The sequence below is a fragment of the Mastigoproctus giganteus genome, chromosome 13 (genome assembly GCF_048544385.1).
Source record: "Mastigoproctus giganteus isolate SK-2022 chromosome 13, ASM4854438v1, whole genome shotgun sequence".
NCBI classification, from domain to species: domain Eukaryota; kingdom Metazoa; phylum Arthropoda; class Arachnida; order Uropygi; family Thelyphonidae; genus Mastigoproctus; species Mastigoproctus giganteus.
In genome coordinates this window covers 26,364,616-26,382,886 of record NC_143587.1, presented here as the reverse complement: position 1 = coordinate 26,382,886, position 18,271 = coordinate 26,364,616, and the positions used below count along the sequence as shown (strand labels likewise).

Sequence of the window (18,271 nt, the reverse complement as noted above, 5' to 3'; positions counted from 1 at the left end):
TTCTGTTCCAGGAAAAATAATGGAATCATTGGTTAAAGAAGCACTGCAGGATCATCTAGACAAGACAGCAGTAATAATTCAGACAGCATGGGTTTGTTAAGGGGAAGTTGTGTCTGACAAATTTGATTGGATTCTATGACGTGGTCACAAAAGAACTGGATGCAAAAAATAATTTTGATATATACTTAAATTTCAGGAAAGTTTTTGATACTGTTGCATATGTTAGACTACTGTACAAATTGGAGCAGTGTGGCATTAAGGGCAAGTTGCTACAATGGATAAAAGGATGGCTGAGTGTGAGAAGACAGAGAATGGTAATCAATGGATACTGCTCTACATGGACTAATGTTATTAGTGGTGTCCCTCAGGGTTCGGTTTTGGGCCCATTGTTGTTTTGTATATTTATCAATGATATTGATGAAGGTATATCAAGCTTAATGTCAAAGTTTGCAGATGATACAAAGGTTGGCATGGTTGTTAATAACAGTAATGAAAGTATGCTGCTGCAATAGGATCTGGAAAAGTTGGGCAGATAAGCTGAGCAGTGGCAACTGAAGTTTAACATTGACCAATGCAAAGTACTGCATATGAGTAGCAGTAACCCCAGATAAATGTACCAACTCTGTGGTGTTACACTCAGGGTAGCAGAGAATGTAAGAGACCTGGAGTAATTGTGCAGTCAGATATGAAGTTTTCTGGGCAGTGCAGACAGGCTGCCAGAGTAGGTCATGCGGGTCTTGTCAATGATATACAAAAATTTTGCTAGTAGGGATAAGGAGGTGATTATCTCCTTGTATAAGGAAATGATGAAGCCGCCCCTTTAGTACTGCATACAGGCCTAGAAGCCTCATTTTAGGAAGGATGTAGAGTTGCTAGAACAAGTACAGAGAAGGGTAACAAGACTGGCAAGGGGAACAAAGGGGTGCTCTTACAATTGAAAGGCCTAAGTTCTGCAAATTGCATCTTCTGGAGGCTAGGCACCTGTGAGTGAACTGATTGAGGTGTATAAGGCCTTGAATGGATTGAGCAGGCTCAATGCTGATGGGATTCTTCCCCTTGCTCAGATTACAAACCTGGGGGGGGGGGCATAGATTCAATTCGAGGAAAGATAGTTGTAATATAGATGTACAGAAATTTGCCTTTAGCCAGAAGATAGTTTATTGCTGGAACAGACTTCTCCCCTCTGTTGTTGTGGAAGTTGATAGCTTAAATAAATTCAAGGCAGAACTAGACAAACATTTGGAACGAATGGATCAGTGAAATGGTAATGGATTTTTTAATAAAAAATTGGCTGATGCTTTATAAGCTTGCTTTCTTTCATCATATGCCTCTGCTAATGCTAATGACTGTTCAGATTGATGACATAATGATCTCATTAATTTGCCAGTCTAAAGGAGTTTCATTATCTCAGTGAGAAGATGAACCTGTCAAAAAACTGTGTGGCTGAGAGATGCTAAAACACCTGGGGGGTGGGATAATCTGTATTCAGTTATGTTAAAGAATGTGACCGAGGATGCACTATATCACTGGATATTAGTATTAATAGTGACAAATGATGCATGAAAGTATACTTGTATAATATCAGCAAAAAGAAAAAAAATCTATCACTACCCTCATCACCATCCCTTCCAACAGTTTTTCTAGGTCTTCCTTAAATTTATTCAAACTACCCACCTCTACAACACCAGATGGAAGTTTGTTCCAACAGTTGACTACTTGCTGGCTGAAGGCAAATTTCTACCAAGGCAAATTTGTACTCTGCAACCATCCTTCCTCAGTTTGAATTTATGCCCTCTCGTGTAATTTGAATAAGAGGAGGGATTCCGTATTACTTGTCGCTAAAACATCTTAAGATGTTTTAGAAGCTAAAACATCTTAAGACTACCCTTTTGTTCTCTGCAGAACATGTGGAGCCAACCATTACATTGCACACTGCTGCATTTGTATCATGCCTTAATACGATCACATCTGGACTACGTTAGCTTGATCCCTACACCACAGTTCTTACCTTCAGTTTATACAGATGGATCTAAAATTTACGCTCCATGTTGGTTCAGCAGCAGTATTTTCTAACCATACCATAACCACAAAACTCTCCACTGAATGTAGTAGCTATGCTGCAGAACTCTGTGCTATCTGCATAGCCTTAAATTTCACCTTCTTATCAAATATATTGCACATAGTTATCTATACAGACTTACTTAGTGCTATCCAAGCTATACAGCAGAATAAAACTCACGATAACTCCTTACTCATACAGATTTGGGATACCATGACGAGATTAAATAAGAACAAACAACGAGTTATCTTTTGTTGGATCCCAGATCATGATGGAGTTGCTGGAAATCAACGTACTGCCAAAACTGCTACAGATTCTGTAGATCAATCCTTTTCTATACTGGTCTCTGGTTACAAACTAATTATAAAGAAGTGATGTCTTGTGCAATGACAACACATCTGACAAATTCAAGTTGGGTAACAAGCTACTCCATATAAAGAAAGATCTCAAACCTTGGAAGTCAAGTATACGTGAGAACAGATGTGAAGTATTAGTATTAGCCCAACTATGAATAGGCCATACAAACCTAACACATCTTTACCTGCTTGAAGGCACTGATCCACCACAGTGCATAAACTGCAACACCCAGCTCACTGTCCAACATGTACTTATTGATTGCCCCAAACAATAGTGATTGACAAACTATGTTTACCTCATTTTCCACAACGTTTTTGTCATAGCATTACTGACCTCCTAGCAGACATGCTACATGTGACCAAAATTTTTAGTTTCCTCAAACAGATAAAACTGTACAATGCAATGTAAACTTGAATAAAATCTATATAGATAAAACTGTGTGCTAACATTACCATAGTTAGGCGCATTATGTCCTTGCTGCCCTTGTACCATAAAGCCTATAAACAAACAACAACAACAAGGAGGGATTCCGTCAGTTTACTCAATCCATTCAAAGCCTTAAACATCTCAATCAGATCTCCTTGTGGGTGCCTAGTCTCCAAGTGCTGCAGTTTGCAGAACTGAAACCTTGTAAGACTATCCTTTTGTTCTCTGCACATATTCCAACAGATCCTCATCCTCCTAAAATGAGATGTCCAGATCTGTATGTGGTACTGAAGGTGTGGCCTGACCATTGCCTTATAGAATGGGATAATCACCTCCTTATCCCTTCTTGCAAAATTACAGCATATCATTGACAAAACCCTTGAGCTGTGGCAGCCTATCTGCAATGGTTGCCTGGACAGCAACTTCATATCTGACAGCACAATTGTCCCAGCTCTTTTTTTCATTCTCCACTTCCACGTGGTATGCTAGTGTGGGATAACTGTTCCCCTATGCATTAATTTGCATTTGTTGATATTAAACTTCAGTTGCCACTTCTCAGCCCATCTATCTAAATTGTCTTGATCTTGTTGCAGTAGCTTGCCTTGATTACTGTGATTAACCACCATGCCACCCTTCAAATTGCTTTCAAACTTAAACATTAAGCCTGATATGCCTTCATCAATATCATTTATAATATAGAAAACAACAGTGGGCTCAGCACTGAACCCTGGGAAGCTCTGCAAATAATGTTAATTCAAGAAGAGCAGTTCCCATTGATAACCACACTGTTTTTTCTCCCACTCAACCACCCCTTTATGCATAGCAGTAACATATCTTGATTACTCTGATTAATTGCAGTTGTTTACACTTAATGTCACATTGTTGTGATTTGTATAGTAGTCTTTTATGTGCAACAGTATAAAAAGCTTTTTTGAAATCTAAGTATATGATGTCAAAATTATTTTTTGCATCTAGTTCATTTGTTATTGTGTCATAGTATCCTCCCAGATTGGTCAGACAAGATTACCCATAGTTCGAGCCCATCACCACCAAATACGGAGGATGCGGAAAGGTCAGGGAATGACCACCATATATCCCGGAGCAATATGGCCTTAGTTGCTAATACTCCTAAGAAAAAAAAACCAAATAACAAATAAAATAAATTACCCATAGTAAATCCATGCTGTGACTGCAGTATAACTGCATTCCTGTCGAGATGATCCTGCTTTATTTCTGTAATCAATGACTCCATTATTTTCCTTGTAATAGAGGTTAAACTAACAGGTCTGTAATTGCTCGTGTCACCCTAAATCCCCTTTATCAATTGGGGATACATTCGAACATTCCAGTCCTCCTCTGAATCCAAGAATTCTCTCATACTCATGGCTAACGGTTTGCTTAACCCTTGGCTGCCACCCTTAATATAATTGGATAGACCCCATCCCAGGTGTGGTTTTTTTTTTTACACATTTAGCTTCAACAGTTTCTCCTCTACCTTTCTCTCAGTTATCACAAAATCATTCAGCTCTCTTTCAGAATTTGGCACACTTCCAGCATCCCCATCCATAAAAATTTCCTAATGTGATTGTAGCTGCAAAATACCTATTCATTTGTTGATTATCCTGTTCAGGTTGGTCATTTGTCACCTATGTGAACAGCATAATCAACAGTAAAATTATGTTAATGAGGTCATTACTACCTTAAAATGTCTCACTTATCTGATTTAAACGTCACACTATGGTGCCTAGTTCTGAAATATTTTTTCTTCATCTTCAGATTTATTCTGTTTTTACAACGGTTCTCCTCAACCTAACGTTGAAAAATCATTCCTTTATTCTTTTTTCTTCTATCTTCCCAATCTCCATCCACCAGTCTTCTTATTCATAGATGCTCTCACACCCTCTATCCATGTCCTTCTTAGTGTTCCTCTCTTTTTCCTTCTCCATGGCTCCTCTGGGCAATCTGTCGTACTCCATTCTCTTCACATGGCCAAACCACTCCAATCTTTTCTCCTCTATTTTATCAATGATGGTTTTTTGGACGTTCGTTGTATTCCTTATCACATCATTTATAACTTTTTCAGTCCTAGACTTTCTTGCCGATCTTCTCCAGAAATCCATCTCAATAGCCAATAGTTTTTTTTTTTTTTTTTTGTCTTTCATTTAAAGTCCAAGTCTCACATCCATATAAAAAAACACTTTATAATATTGCATTATATATTTCATGTTTAGTTTTGTTAATAATTTTTTTATTCCATAGCACAGGATTGAGCATTCCTGTGACCTTTCTACCTTCACCCAGTGGCACACTATGGTCACAGATGCCGATGCACCTAATAAATCCCCAAATAAACAAACAAACAAACCTTCATCCAGTCTTCTCTCAATTTCCTGCTCAGACGATCAGTCAGCCTGAATAATAGCACCCAAGTATTTAAATTGCTGTACAGTTTTCACCTGTATTCCATCCAAATCCAGAACATCATCACTTCGATTCATGTACTCTGTCTTATTAAAATTACTGTCAGTCCCCATATTTTATATTCTTCTAGTAACTTTCTGCCCATGTAATTTGCATCATCACCATCCTGTGCTACCACAACTTGGTCATCGGCAAACGGTAGATTGTAAAGGTACTTATTTTGACCAATAAGAATACCCATTGAACTGCACTTCACTGACACAGTCTTAGAACAACTTCCAGGTATAGCTTAAACAAAGCAGGTGACAAACAGCATCCTTGAAGTAGTCCTTTTGAAGTTTTAAATTTTCTTGATAATTTTGAACTAATTTTAATATAACATGTATTTTTCTTGTAGATTTTTCTAATTATATCAATTAATGGTGGGCTTATTGACATTTTTCCTTAGCCTTCCACAGAAGATTTCTTGGCACATTGTCATACGCTTTATCTAACTCAATGAACAGCATACCTACATCTTGGTCTGTAGCCTGACATTTTTGCAGAATTTGTTTAATAGTGAATAAATGGTCTATACATGAGCATCCATTCGAAAAGCCACACTGTTCCTCAGAAATTATAATCTCTTGTTCCAGTTTAGATTTTATCACTTTCCCAAATAGTTTAGCAATAGAGCTCATAATGCAAATTCCTCTATAGTTGGAGCATCTTCTTCTGTCACCTTCCTTAAAAATTAATGTAATGTATCCAATTGTCATCTCATGTGGTATTTCATCACCATCACAATTTGTTGAACAGTTGAGTTAGTAGATTTATAACTTTTTGACCTACATATTTAAGCAGCTCCATGTTAATTCTACCTGGATCTGGTGCTTTTCCATTTTTTGTCATTTTTATTTCCAGTTCCACTTCCTTAATTCAGATGTTCAATCCTCTTTTCATGACAACTGTCTGTTTTAGTTTCTCTAAATTCCTCTTTTCCTTCATTCAATAGCTGTTCATAATAATTGACCCATTCCTCCAGATCTATCATTTCCAGTCTTGCATTTTGCTTATAAGGTTTCCTTAAACTGTTCAATACTCTCCATGCTTCTGCAGATCTTGTACATCCCAGTTTGCTGTTTACCTCAGCACATGCTCTATCCCAGGACCCATTGTTCGCCTTGACGACTTCTGCTTTCACTTCTTTATTTTTTCCTTTATATATTTTTCTGTGAACTTCGTTTTTTGAGCTCAGCCATCTTTGGTATGCTTCCTTTTTTTCCTTTATTAACACCTTAATTTCCATGTTGAGCCAATCATTTTGTTTTATCTTTTGAGATTTTCCTATTGCCTCTCTAGCAATTTTCTTCACTGTTTCCTTTGGGTGTTCATATATGTCTTTTGCACTCTCCCTGTAAGTTTCATCTAATTCTTAGTCTAATCTTCACTGATACAAACATATAGTGCTCTCATCTTTTAATGAGTCCACATTGAATCTTTCAGTGCTCATTCCTCTCAAAGTCTTTCCTCCTTTTTTCCTTTCTTTTTTGGCACACTCATGGGAACGACAATGTAGCCTTCACCAAAAAGTGATCAGAACCACAATTTGCTCCTCTCTGGGCCCTAACATCACAGACAAAAATTGTGCTGTCATTTAGTGATCACATAATCAAGTATTGATTTTAGTACTTTTGTTTTTTGGAACCATATGAACTTATAAATATCTCTATATTGGAAGAAGGTGTTACTAATCCTCAGCTTATATTGAGAGCAGAATTCTATCAGTCTCTCTCCATTATCAATCTTTACATTTTCTCCATGTCTTTTCACCACTTCATTATCCACAACATGTCCCACTCTGGAGTTCAGATCCCCCATTATGACTATCTCTCTGCAGTGTGAAATTGCTTCTATTACTTCTCCCAGAAATTTTATTTAATATCTGTAGGAGACTCAACCCCAATAATAGTAATTTCTCTTCCATATATTTTAATTTCATGTCATGGTTCGTTCATTAACAAAGCTCCATTTTTCAGTAAACTTTCAGAGATTCTTGTTTATAAGAACATCCACTCCTGCCTTAGCTCTGACATGTCGATCAAAACCAGACCAAAGGAAAATATATTCTCCAGTCATTTCTTCACCTCTCCCTTTCTTCTTTGTTTCAGTTAAGACTGCCACAACCCATTTATATTTTCCCAATTCCAATACAATTTCATCTTGTTTTGTACTAACTCCTTGTACATTCCAGCATCCAAAATTCATAAACCTTTTCTGTTTGTCCGTCCAATTTTTACTCTGTTAGGTCTTTTAACATCGAAAGGATGTTTTATGATGAGTGGGGAGCTAGCCCATTGCATCAACCTCCAAACCTGGATGACCAGGGTATCTTTTTTCATCTGGTCTCTAGCTGCAAACCTTTCTGGTCTGGGAGGCCCTTCTGGTAGTAAGCTACCACCAGCATAGCTCTGTAAATCATGGAGACATGCAAGTCCCACCACCACGACAACGTAAAGATACCATCAGTGGGGGAATATTTTATAAGAGTGAAAATTTTGCCTTTATTCAGTGGTCAATGCGAGAGTACAGGATGCACACATTTGAGTGACCATTTGAGGTCATGTGACTGCTAAATGTTGTCAAGAGTTGTTTTATATTACCAAATAATTAGCTTCAAACTCCTTTGGCCTAGTGGTTGTCCTGGAGTATAAACAATAACTATCCCTTCATTCATTTTACTATCCCCTCTCAGAGTTCTTAGAGCCTTATACACCCCAGTCAGTCTCCTTCCGAGTTGCCTGTTTGCTATTTCCCACATGATTAAAGTTATTCTTTGTACAGTCACATTCTTGCAGATCTCACCATGTGGGTTTTCTGTCTTTGGACCTTTTTTCTGTCATAGATTTCAAGAAGCTCAGTCTTTTTTTTTAGATAGACACATACTTGGACACAGTATTCCGATTGTGATCTTACCAATTTTCTTATACAGAGTGATTATGATTCCCTGTCTCTGCAGGCTACTATTTGATAAATCCTTGATGTGATACTGTGTGCTGTTCTGGCTGCCTGTTTACACTGTTCAAACCCCATATCCACCCATATCATAAAGCCCAGGTCCCTTTCTTTGTCTGTTGTTTTTAATTCCACCCTACCGAGTGCATAATTGTTTTGGAGTTGCTATTCCACAAGTGTAAGAACTTTTTTGCTGTATTGAAACATAGCTGCCACCTTTTTGAACCATCCTTGAATCCTGTCCATAAAGCTAGCACTTGACCACATTGTTGAACTTTCCATTTCACATGCTCTAATCTGTATTGATTCTCTCACTTGCAGTCTCTGCCGTAAAGGGAAATTTCTCTTCCTACACTGAAAACTATTCACTATCAGTTACTCTCCTGCAGTGAGTCTAATCAGTCAGTAAGAGTTTGCTGAATCCCGGAACATTCCCCACACCAATCTCATTACCCTTCTCTGTACTTGTTCCAAAAGCTCTGTATTCATCCTGAAGGAGCTCTGCTTGGCTATGATCATTACCGACTCTCTCAATCTTCATCTTATGTCATTTATGAAAATCAGAAACAGCAGTCCAATCATTTTAGGACCCCTACTTCTGACATTACACCATATCAGAAGAATATCCATTAATCACAACCTTCTGCAGCCAACCTGTGATCCATATTAAAATCTTGCCTGTAATCCTAACATGTTACAAAATTTTAGCCTGTTTGGCCTTCATACTAATCCTGATAATGTGTCCACATCTCCATTTAACCTTGCCCCTCTTATTGGTTCTATCTTTCTCATTTTTGAAGTCCGTGATCCTAAATTATTAAAAGTCTGACAGCTTATTTTCATATCCTCCTCGCTACTTAAAGGGTTTCAAAGATTCATCTGCCTCTTCTAATTTCACAAATTCTGTTCTCCTTTCTCCCACATTCACATAGTAGAGGAATAGTACTTGGGGTGAAGTGCCACCAGTGGTTTCCCATACTGTGCAACTCGCAGACATTCACAATGGAAAGAAGTGTCTCCATCATTGCTGATCTTATAGAAACTACTTTTCTTGTGTCTGATGCCATTAACTGCAATGGCCAACTTGGCCAGGTTTACCTTGATTTATCCTCTGCATTAATGCTGTTTGCCCATCAGTGCTTCTCTCTGTGTTAAATGTGCCTTTGGATAAATTTTACAAGGAATTTTTGCTGTTTTTTCAGTCAAGTATCCTTCCTCCACAGAACCCTTCTGTTACAAATTTAATGATTTCTTTCTAATTAAAGAAGTATTCTGCATATGCAAATGCCCGTCATCAGTTAATGCTAATGATATTAAAATCTAGCCTAGCTCCACATCAGTTCAGAAGGCGCAACAAAACAACTCATTAAGGCTACTGCTGTGATTACCTATTATTTTAGCATGTTTTGCCTTCATACTAAACATAAAATAAATATGCCCACATCTCCATTTGAACTTACCCCTCTTATTAGCTCTCTGTTATGAAGATCTTTGTGTATTCCCCGACACTAAACATTTTTTCATTCTTACATAAACTTTTTCAAAATCCTATGTCACCCTAAGATGTACCTTTCGAGACAACAGCTTTTTTGTGTCTCCAACCCAATTATCATTCATTGTTATATAATACTTATCTTCATTCTTTTATCTTATATGCTGTTAATATATGGTCAATCGCTGCTCCTCCCACATTAAAAATCTTCTTTTGGTGGAATATCAGTATTATTAGTAGTGGCAAATGGTGCAAGCTTATAAAGTATCAGCCAAAAAAAGAAACTTACCACATCCCCTCCAATAATACATCTAGTTTTTCCTTGAATTTATTCAAACAACCCACTTCCACAACAACAACAAATGGAAGTTTGTTCCAGCAATCAACCCCCTCACTGGCTAAAGGCAAATTTCCACACATCTATTCTGCAATTACCCTTCCTCAATTTATGCCCACTCAGGTGGGTAATCTGAGCAAGCGGAAGAATCCCATCAGCATTGAGCTTGCTCAAACCATTCAAAGCCTCATACACCAATGTTGACCTCGCAGGTGCCTAGGCTCCCTGTATCTTGATAAAAGCACTCCCTTTGTCAGTGCTTTTTTTGTGACGGTGCACAACGGTACGGCATACCGGCACCTTTATTAACAGTGACGTGTGACATTTGGATGCAGTGCACTTTGAAATTTGTAATATTCTGTAAATTTTTTTCACATGTTTATCTACTATTCAAATAAGCTTAAAATTATTTAACTAAATTTACATCTTTCACTGTCTATTGTTAAGATATTTTCTTATAAAACTGTATAACCATTTTTATAATTCTAAATTACTCAGTTGGACCTCTGTTTAATTATTTTGAATTCCCCTTGAAAGTTACATTTAAAATAGTTTCCATTGAGCAAGAAAATTTTCATATAGCGAACGGATTAAGAGAGAATTAACTTGGTACGCCCTGTTCACATTTCTGGCCTTCAGGCAATTTAGGCAATTAGTGCTGCTGCGCGAATTAAGAGAGCTGAAGGGATTACCATTCTATAACTTAGTGGTACCTGGTAGAAATGCGTCCCACATACGGAGAAGTCGTGCTGGTCTGCAGTGAACAGATCAAGGTGTATTGCCAATGGGCTCTAGTCCACCTTCTACTGCGGTGGTGTGCAAACATTTCCCATACAGAGGCCATATTCAAAAAAAATTCAAAGTTAGATTTCTTTAGTGTGTTACATTTTCCATATCTTGTTGCATGTAAAAGTAAAATTGAAAATATTCGAAAAATTTATTAAGTACATTACACAATTACATTTACTGAACAAAACATTTAATGAGATTTTTTTTGATAATTAACAAAATTTAAAATGCTGTTTTAGTTCACTTTCCAGGTGGGCCGTAGGTTAGACACCGCTGTGAATCAACTGTAAGCACCCCGTTCAAGAATTAGAAAAGTGATTTTCTTTTACCCCGACAAATAATCATCTGTTGTTTAGCAGAAGTGCGTTATCCACATTGTTCCCTTTCTCTGTTTACATGGTCACAGCACCTGAATATCTGAATGACACTGACATTTTGGACAGTTTCAAAAAATAAAAAAATAAATAAAAAAATAAAATAAAATAAAATTTAAGAACTAGTGACAATACCGATGAAGAGAGAAGGAAAACAAGGACAGCAAAAGGTATTAAACCTTCTAAGCATTAATTGTTATGCCTAGATGCTTCTAAGCATCTAGGCATTTGGTGAAAATGAAGTTAGAAGATTGTCAATTAGGTTACAGTTAAATGCAATTCGTGGATTTCGGGGTACCTAATTGAAAAGATGGTTTTGGAAGAATTGAAGAATTTGATGGACGCTTTGAGTACGATACCAATTTCATTGAGTGAATGTGAACGAGGATTTTCACAAATGAATCTGATTGTCAGCCCAACCAGAGCTTCGTTGATGACAAAAACAGTTTCTTCACTACTGTTTCTTAAAATTGTATGACTACCGCTGACCTGCTTCGATCCAGCAAAATATGTCGATTAATGTCTGCTTCGGAAACGTCATTCAGCAACCAACACACAAAGAGGAAGAAAAAAAGTCGGCATAGGGTGTTGGATGAAAACTTAATAAAAATTTATAATATTCTACAAAAACTTTATTATAAAATTATTTTTACTTATGTTATTTATTTTTACTTATTATTTTTAGGGGCCATAGTCTAACAAAGGACCCTTAAAATGTCACTCGGTTGTCTGCCTGTCCGTCCGTCTGTCACAGCATTGTATCCCTGGAACCACTCAACCTATTGACTAGAAATTTTGCATTGGTTTGCACATCAAGTGAGCCAACATAATACCATATTGATCATTATCGACAAAAATTTGCCTGAGAAATGGAGGGGGTTAAAATGTGGGGGGATAAAAATGTTGTTGACAACCTATAGCTACACCGTTGGAAAGGGCTCAACGAGTATGTTTAAAATATAATTTTAAAATATTTTTTTAATTAAAAATGGCGGCGCCAGACAGGAAAATGTGAGTAATTTTCATGTCCCCCTCTATTTCCGTCGCTAACGGAGCTAAAAATTTAAAAATCACATTAGCTATGCATTATTTGATGCTTATCAAGGGAAAACTATTCCGATTGAAATCTATCATTTATTTTTGTGTTAAAATTAAAAAAACAATTTTTTATTGCACTTCGATAGCACGCTTCTTTGTACTAAGTAACTCTCCTTTTGGTGACAAAAAGTTTGCTAAATAGTTAGTTAATAATTCTATAAAGGTCATTTATAAATTTTGTGACCAGAAGTATTTTTAAGATTTTTCAAAGCTGGAGTTGTCCCGGCAAGGAGATACTCAGAGAGCCAGTATTGAGGCGGTGGTGGTGGAGAGGCACCTGTGCGGAGTCTTGCACGGCCCTCACCTGCCAGTCGCTTCTCCCACCCTTGGCATTCACAACAACTGGAAATACTCAAATAGACAACGTTTTCATTATTTTCCAAGTTTTAGGCCAAACCGGGGTACTAGAAACTTTTTTTCAGTCACCATAAAGCTCTCAATGTGAGATACTACACTAATGACCATTTGTGTCATTCTGAGTGCCCAGCACTCAGCAGTTGACCGATTTATTTACTTATTTTATTCACATTTTACTTATTTTTCTATATATACTTGAATAATTAATTTATACTTAATAAACTGTGTTAATATACTAAATTTGTTGTTCTTATTCCAAAAACATTACTACGAAAGTAACAATATCAGAAAAAAAAAAAAATTTAGAGTACTTTTCATATCCTTTTAATTTTCAATTTTTCCTGATAGCAAAGAATGAGTACCGGCACCTATTTTTTTACAAAAAGAGCACTGCCCTTTGTTCCCCATACCAATCTTGTTGCCCTTCTCTGTACACGTTCCAGAAGATCTACATCTTTTCTAAAATGAGGCCAGACCTGTATGCAGAACTCAGTGTGGCCTGACCATTGCCTTATACAAAGAGATAATCACCTCCTTATCCCTGCTAGCAAAGTTCTTGTATATTATTGATAAAACCCCATGAGCTGCTCTGGCAAAGTCTGCACTTCTCTGAAAACTTCATATGTGGCAATTACCTCACAATTACCCCAGGTCTTTTTCATTCTCCACTACCCTCAGTGTAGTGCCAGAGTAACGCACAGTTGGTACGTTACTCTGGGGGTTACTGCTACCTATATGCAGTACTTTGCATTTGTCAGTGTTAAATTTCAGTTGCCACCACTCAACCCATCTGAATAACTTTCCAGATCCTGTTGCAGTAGTGTACTGTCGACATTGTCATTAACAACCTTGCCAACCTTTGTATCATCTACACACCTGTACATTAAGTCTGATATGCCTTCATCAGTATCATTGATAATAATAGAAAACAACAATGGTCCCATCACCAAATCCTGGTGGGGGGGTGCTCCTCTAATAAAATTTGTATACAGCGAGAAGGGTTCCTAGATTACTACTCTGTCTTCTCCCACTCATTTGTACAGTAGTCTTCCATGTGCAAAAGTATAAAAAGCTTTCCTGATATCAAAATTATTTTTTCCATACAGTTCCTTTGTCACCACATCGTAGTATCCAATCAAATTGATCAAGAAAGATTTCCCATTAACAAAACCCATGCTGTATCTGAACTATAACTTGTCTTGTCTAGAATGATCCTGCATTGCCTCTTTAACCAGTTAAACTAACAGGTCTGAAAGTACTCGTGTCACTCTTTTGTGAATTGGGGATATATATTTGCACTTCTCCGTTACGTAAGGACCTCACATGAATCCAAGGATGCTCTCATAATTTTGGCTAAGGGTTTGCTTATTTCCGCTGCTGCTTCCCTTAATATAACTGGATAGATCCCCTCCACCCTGTGTGATTTTGTTATGTTTAACTTCAATAATTTCTTCTCCACTTTCCTTTTAGCTCCCTATTAGAGTTTGATAAACTTCTGGCCTCCACTTGTCTGCAGAAATCCTCATGTGAATGTAGATGCAAAATACTCATTCAGTTTGTCCGCTCCCTGAGCAGGATCATTAACATCCAAACTAGCGATGCCAAGTGGAACAAAATGGCTTGACCAGCACTTCAAATTCATCAAATTTATTTACTATACTCCTAGCATCGGTATACATGCAGCTGTTCTTGTCTTAGTTACCCTAACATGGCCCATATATTTACTTGTTCTGTGATGACTCCTAGCAGTTCTTGAAATTCTGATCACCTTGCACTCCAGGCTGTTGCTCATTCTAAAGAAGCACTAAAAGGATCACTTTCACGACTGGCTTCGGCTACTCTGAATCCACCCCATTAGTTTTCAGATCCACTTAACACTGCCTCGATAGTATTAGCAAATATTCTTGCACTCTTCCTATTTAAGTATACCCCATCCTTGTAGAAACAGTCTCCCTTGTTAACAAGCACGGACCACACTGAGAAAATTTCTACTCCACAAGCTTTGCACAATCTCTCTAGGGCCAAATTGATTGACAAGGCTGTCATCATATACTCCCTCCTATCATGTCTGAGTAGAATTGCAGACACTTTTTTTTTTTTTTCCAACATTGACCTGTACTTGTTAATTAAACTGCAGATCTCTAACTCTTAATGTCATTAGTGCTAATGTGTACTGCAATATCACCTTTTGTGCCCTGTAAATATGATATTTACTCTACAATGTCATCATCTTTTGACCCTGGCAGACATACACTGGTCCTATTTCACCTATCCTTTTTGCACAATATATTTCCCGTTCCCCTGACAATAGAGCCACCAACCACAACTAGCTCCTGTGGGACTAGCGTATTCTGCCTTGGGGATTGCCACTGTGTTGCCTGATGATCAAGTGTAAGGCCTGGTGTTGATGTGGGCAGTTGAGAGCTTGATGGGCCCCCAATTTAAATCCTTTGAGATCATCTATCCTGTTCTTCAAGTATAAAGGCCCATATAACAATACTGATTACATATAGCATGTTTAGAGAATAGACCACATGTTGCATGTATAATAAATGGCTGCTAGAAGTTTCAACTGTATTCCAACTCTCATTATGTTATATTATTATTGATAGTATTTTTACCAAATTATAATTACACTAATTTTCAGATTTGTCCCCTAGCCTTTTATATTACTACTAGTATATAACCCATAATATTACAACAGAAAAATTAATGTGCAATCCACCCTGTCAGACCTCTTTTTATATGCCTTACAGTTTTCTGTTACCCTACATGGGTCTCCTGGAGTATAAATGGAAAATTTATTTTTAAAGATTTTGTTTGGGTGTAGGGGTGGGTCAAAGTTCCTCCATTATTTACCATAGATTTTCTGTATTAATACTCTTCACCATATATCTTGTTATATCTACTTCATGAGCAGATGCTATAGCTCATTATTGTAACTTATGATTTCTCTGAAATGTATGTGCCTAACGTTGCCAAGCTTGTCTTATCCATTTTCAAGTTTACAGCCTTGGATGCTGCAATGAATGTTATGTTCTTTGGCTTGCAAGGATTCATTGCTTGCTTCTATCTTAAATATTTATTTTAAATTACCATTCACCTTATAAATAACTGGTTCCCAACGTATGCTTTGAAATTATTGTACCTTATGAAACATTATTGAAAATGAAAAAGAACTGTCTGTAAAATATGTTAAAAATATGATGAAGAACCCCTGAGGATGAAGAGTCATTGGCTAATATGCGTAGTCACTAATACTGTAGAAATATTCTGAAGAATACCCGATTACGAGCAGTCAAATGCTTATATATATATATACAAAATTTCATGATCAATAATTAAAAAAATTTTCATTTCACACTCTACTCTCAATAAAATACTTCAGCTTATATTGGATACATTGTAATCCACTAAGGCTGTATGCCATAATCAAGTGTTTTATATATCTCATTGTACTCTTTGAATGTCATGACATCAAAGCACTGGCTAAGTTCCTATTATGGCAGAAAATGCCAGCTTCACAATGTGGTAGTTTGGTTTTTGTAAGGTTAATAGGTTAATAATAATCACCTTATAAACCTTTTAGATATTTGATATCTCAGCGTATGCTTTGATATAAATTTATTGAAAGGTGAAAAAATTCATAAACAAACCATAGAAATATGCTGGACAATCCCTGAATACGAATTATCAAATGTTAATATACACTTTTTGTATAGTCTCTAATCCTTTGAAATAATTATAAAAAGTGCCATTTGCATTATACTTTCAGTAAAATGTATACTGGATTATTATTATTTTTATATCATATCAGCTGATACTCCTGCCATAAGAGAGTGTTTCATGTACCACATGGCATTCTCTTTAAATCCTTCAATACCATAATTTCACAGGCATGACCAACATGCCAACGTTGATTGCATTAGAGTCCATTGTTGCAGACACTTTGCGCAGTGCCAAGCACAGTACACAGAAATATTAAGCTTTTATGTTAATAATATTCTTTATGAAATTTGATGGCTGTACTTGAGAAACTTTTGCTATATTTTCACAACAAAATGAGTGTTTAATCAGCAGTGACAAATTGTCATTTTTACTTATCTGATGAGAACCCTGCTTTGAAATATAAATCATTTCTTTGTTTTTAAAAGAGAAGTGGTCAGTGCTCTTAGTAAATGATTGTATTATTTTTTAATTAGTTTAAATCTGGTTATGACCAGATTTAAACTATGCATACTAGTGATACAAGAACCCCTGGATACTTGAAAGAAAAAATAAAAGAAATCTAGAATTATTCAAAATTAATATTATTCTCATGCAAATTATACAGATTTGGGGAATTAGAATGGCCATTTTTGTAACAGAGTCAGGAGATTTATTAACAATTATTAATCTCACTGATGCTGTAAAAATTTTTTTACTCATGAAAAAGTATTTTTAAAATGTCATCTGTATGAAAAATTATTTAAATTCTGACATTAAATGAGTGGATTTTATCTTAAGTTACATAATTGGCTTACTTATTGTGGTATTCTTGTAACTACTCCTTATTTGTGATTAATCTTTTTATTACTATTATAGGAGACAAACCTTATCATCCTTGTCCTTATTGTGGAAAACATTTTGAGAAACTGAGCTACTTGAAGCAGCATTTTTTTGTTCACTCCAATCAAAATCTGCAGTGTCCTATATGTCCTAAAGTATTCAAGGCAAAGCGACTTTTAAGACAACATCTCAAAAGTCATACAGGCTATAATTACCAGTGCAGCTTATGTGGTAAAGCCTTTCGATGGCGATGCAGCTTAAATATGCACCTTAAGAAGTTTCACTATCAGTCATAATTTGGTTGTAAATAAAATAAGGGAGGATAAAAGAGAAAGAACAGTTCAACAAAACTGTTGAAATTAACTTTGACAACAGGAACTTTTAAATAGCTGCTAGAAGTTTTGACTGTATCTCAAGTCTAATTATGTTATTCTGTTATCATTGATGGTAAATATTTTCACCAAGTGTATAGAATAAAAACTGTATATTGATTAGCTGTTGTCTATATTTTGATAGCATTTAGTTCTTTCCTGTTCTGAAATATTTTGTCTTTTGGTACAATAAGTTCCTTAATAAATTTCATTATTCTTAATTGATTAGAAATATCTACATACAGTGATTCATTTTATTTAAAATGCAAGATGGAAAATGCTGCTATGTCTGGTGAGGGTGTGGTGGGAATAGTCTTACTTTTTAATGCAGTAATTCTTTTTAGAAAGTTTAACACTGAAATAATCATTTCTAGTATTAATGATAAATTGAAGATATTGTTCACGAAAAACCAACTTGAATCCACAAAGCTTACTTGAATTGTTTTTTTTTTTTTTTTTAATTAATTCAGGTTATAAAATGTGGAATTTTGCTCTAATATCGTATATTATCTTAAGAATTAAGGCATATTTTTTCATATGTATTTAAAATTCATCATCATGTTTGCAATTTGTTAAATGAATTTGTGTTATCTGTTTTTTTTTTTTTTTTTTTCTTTTTTACAAATTTGGATTAAAGCAAAAATAGAA

At 36.1% G+C, this 18,271-nt stretch overlaps 1 protein-coding gene across 2 annotated transcripts in view; it reads left to right on the top strand.

Moving 5' to 3' along the window:
• The window catches only part of Tao (Serine/threonine-protein kinase Tao), a 205,309-nt gene extending 187,687 nt beyond the window's left edge, over positions 1–17,622 (top strand). For both annotated transcript variants that reach the window (XM_090387813.1, XM_090387814.1), the window contains exon 3: positions 17,289–17,622. The gene's annotated coding sequence lies outside the window, so the exon portion shown is untranslated. The remainder of the gene's footprint in view (positions 1–17,288) is intronic.
• The last annotated feature ends 649 nt before the right edge of the window (positions 17,623–18,271 follow it).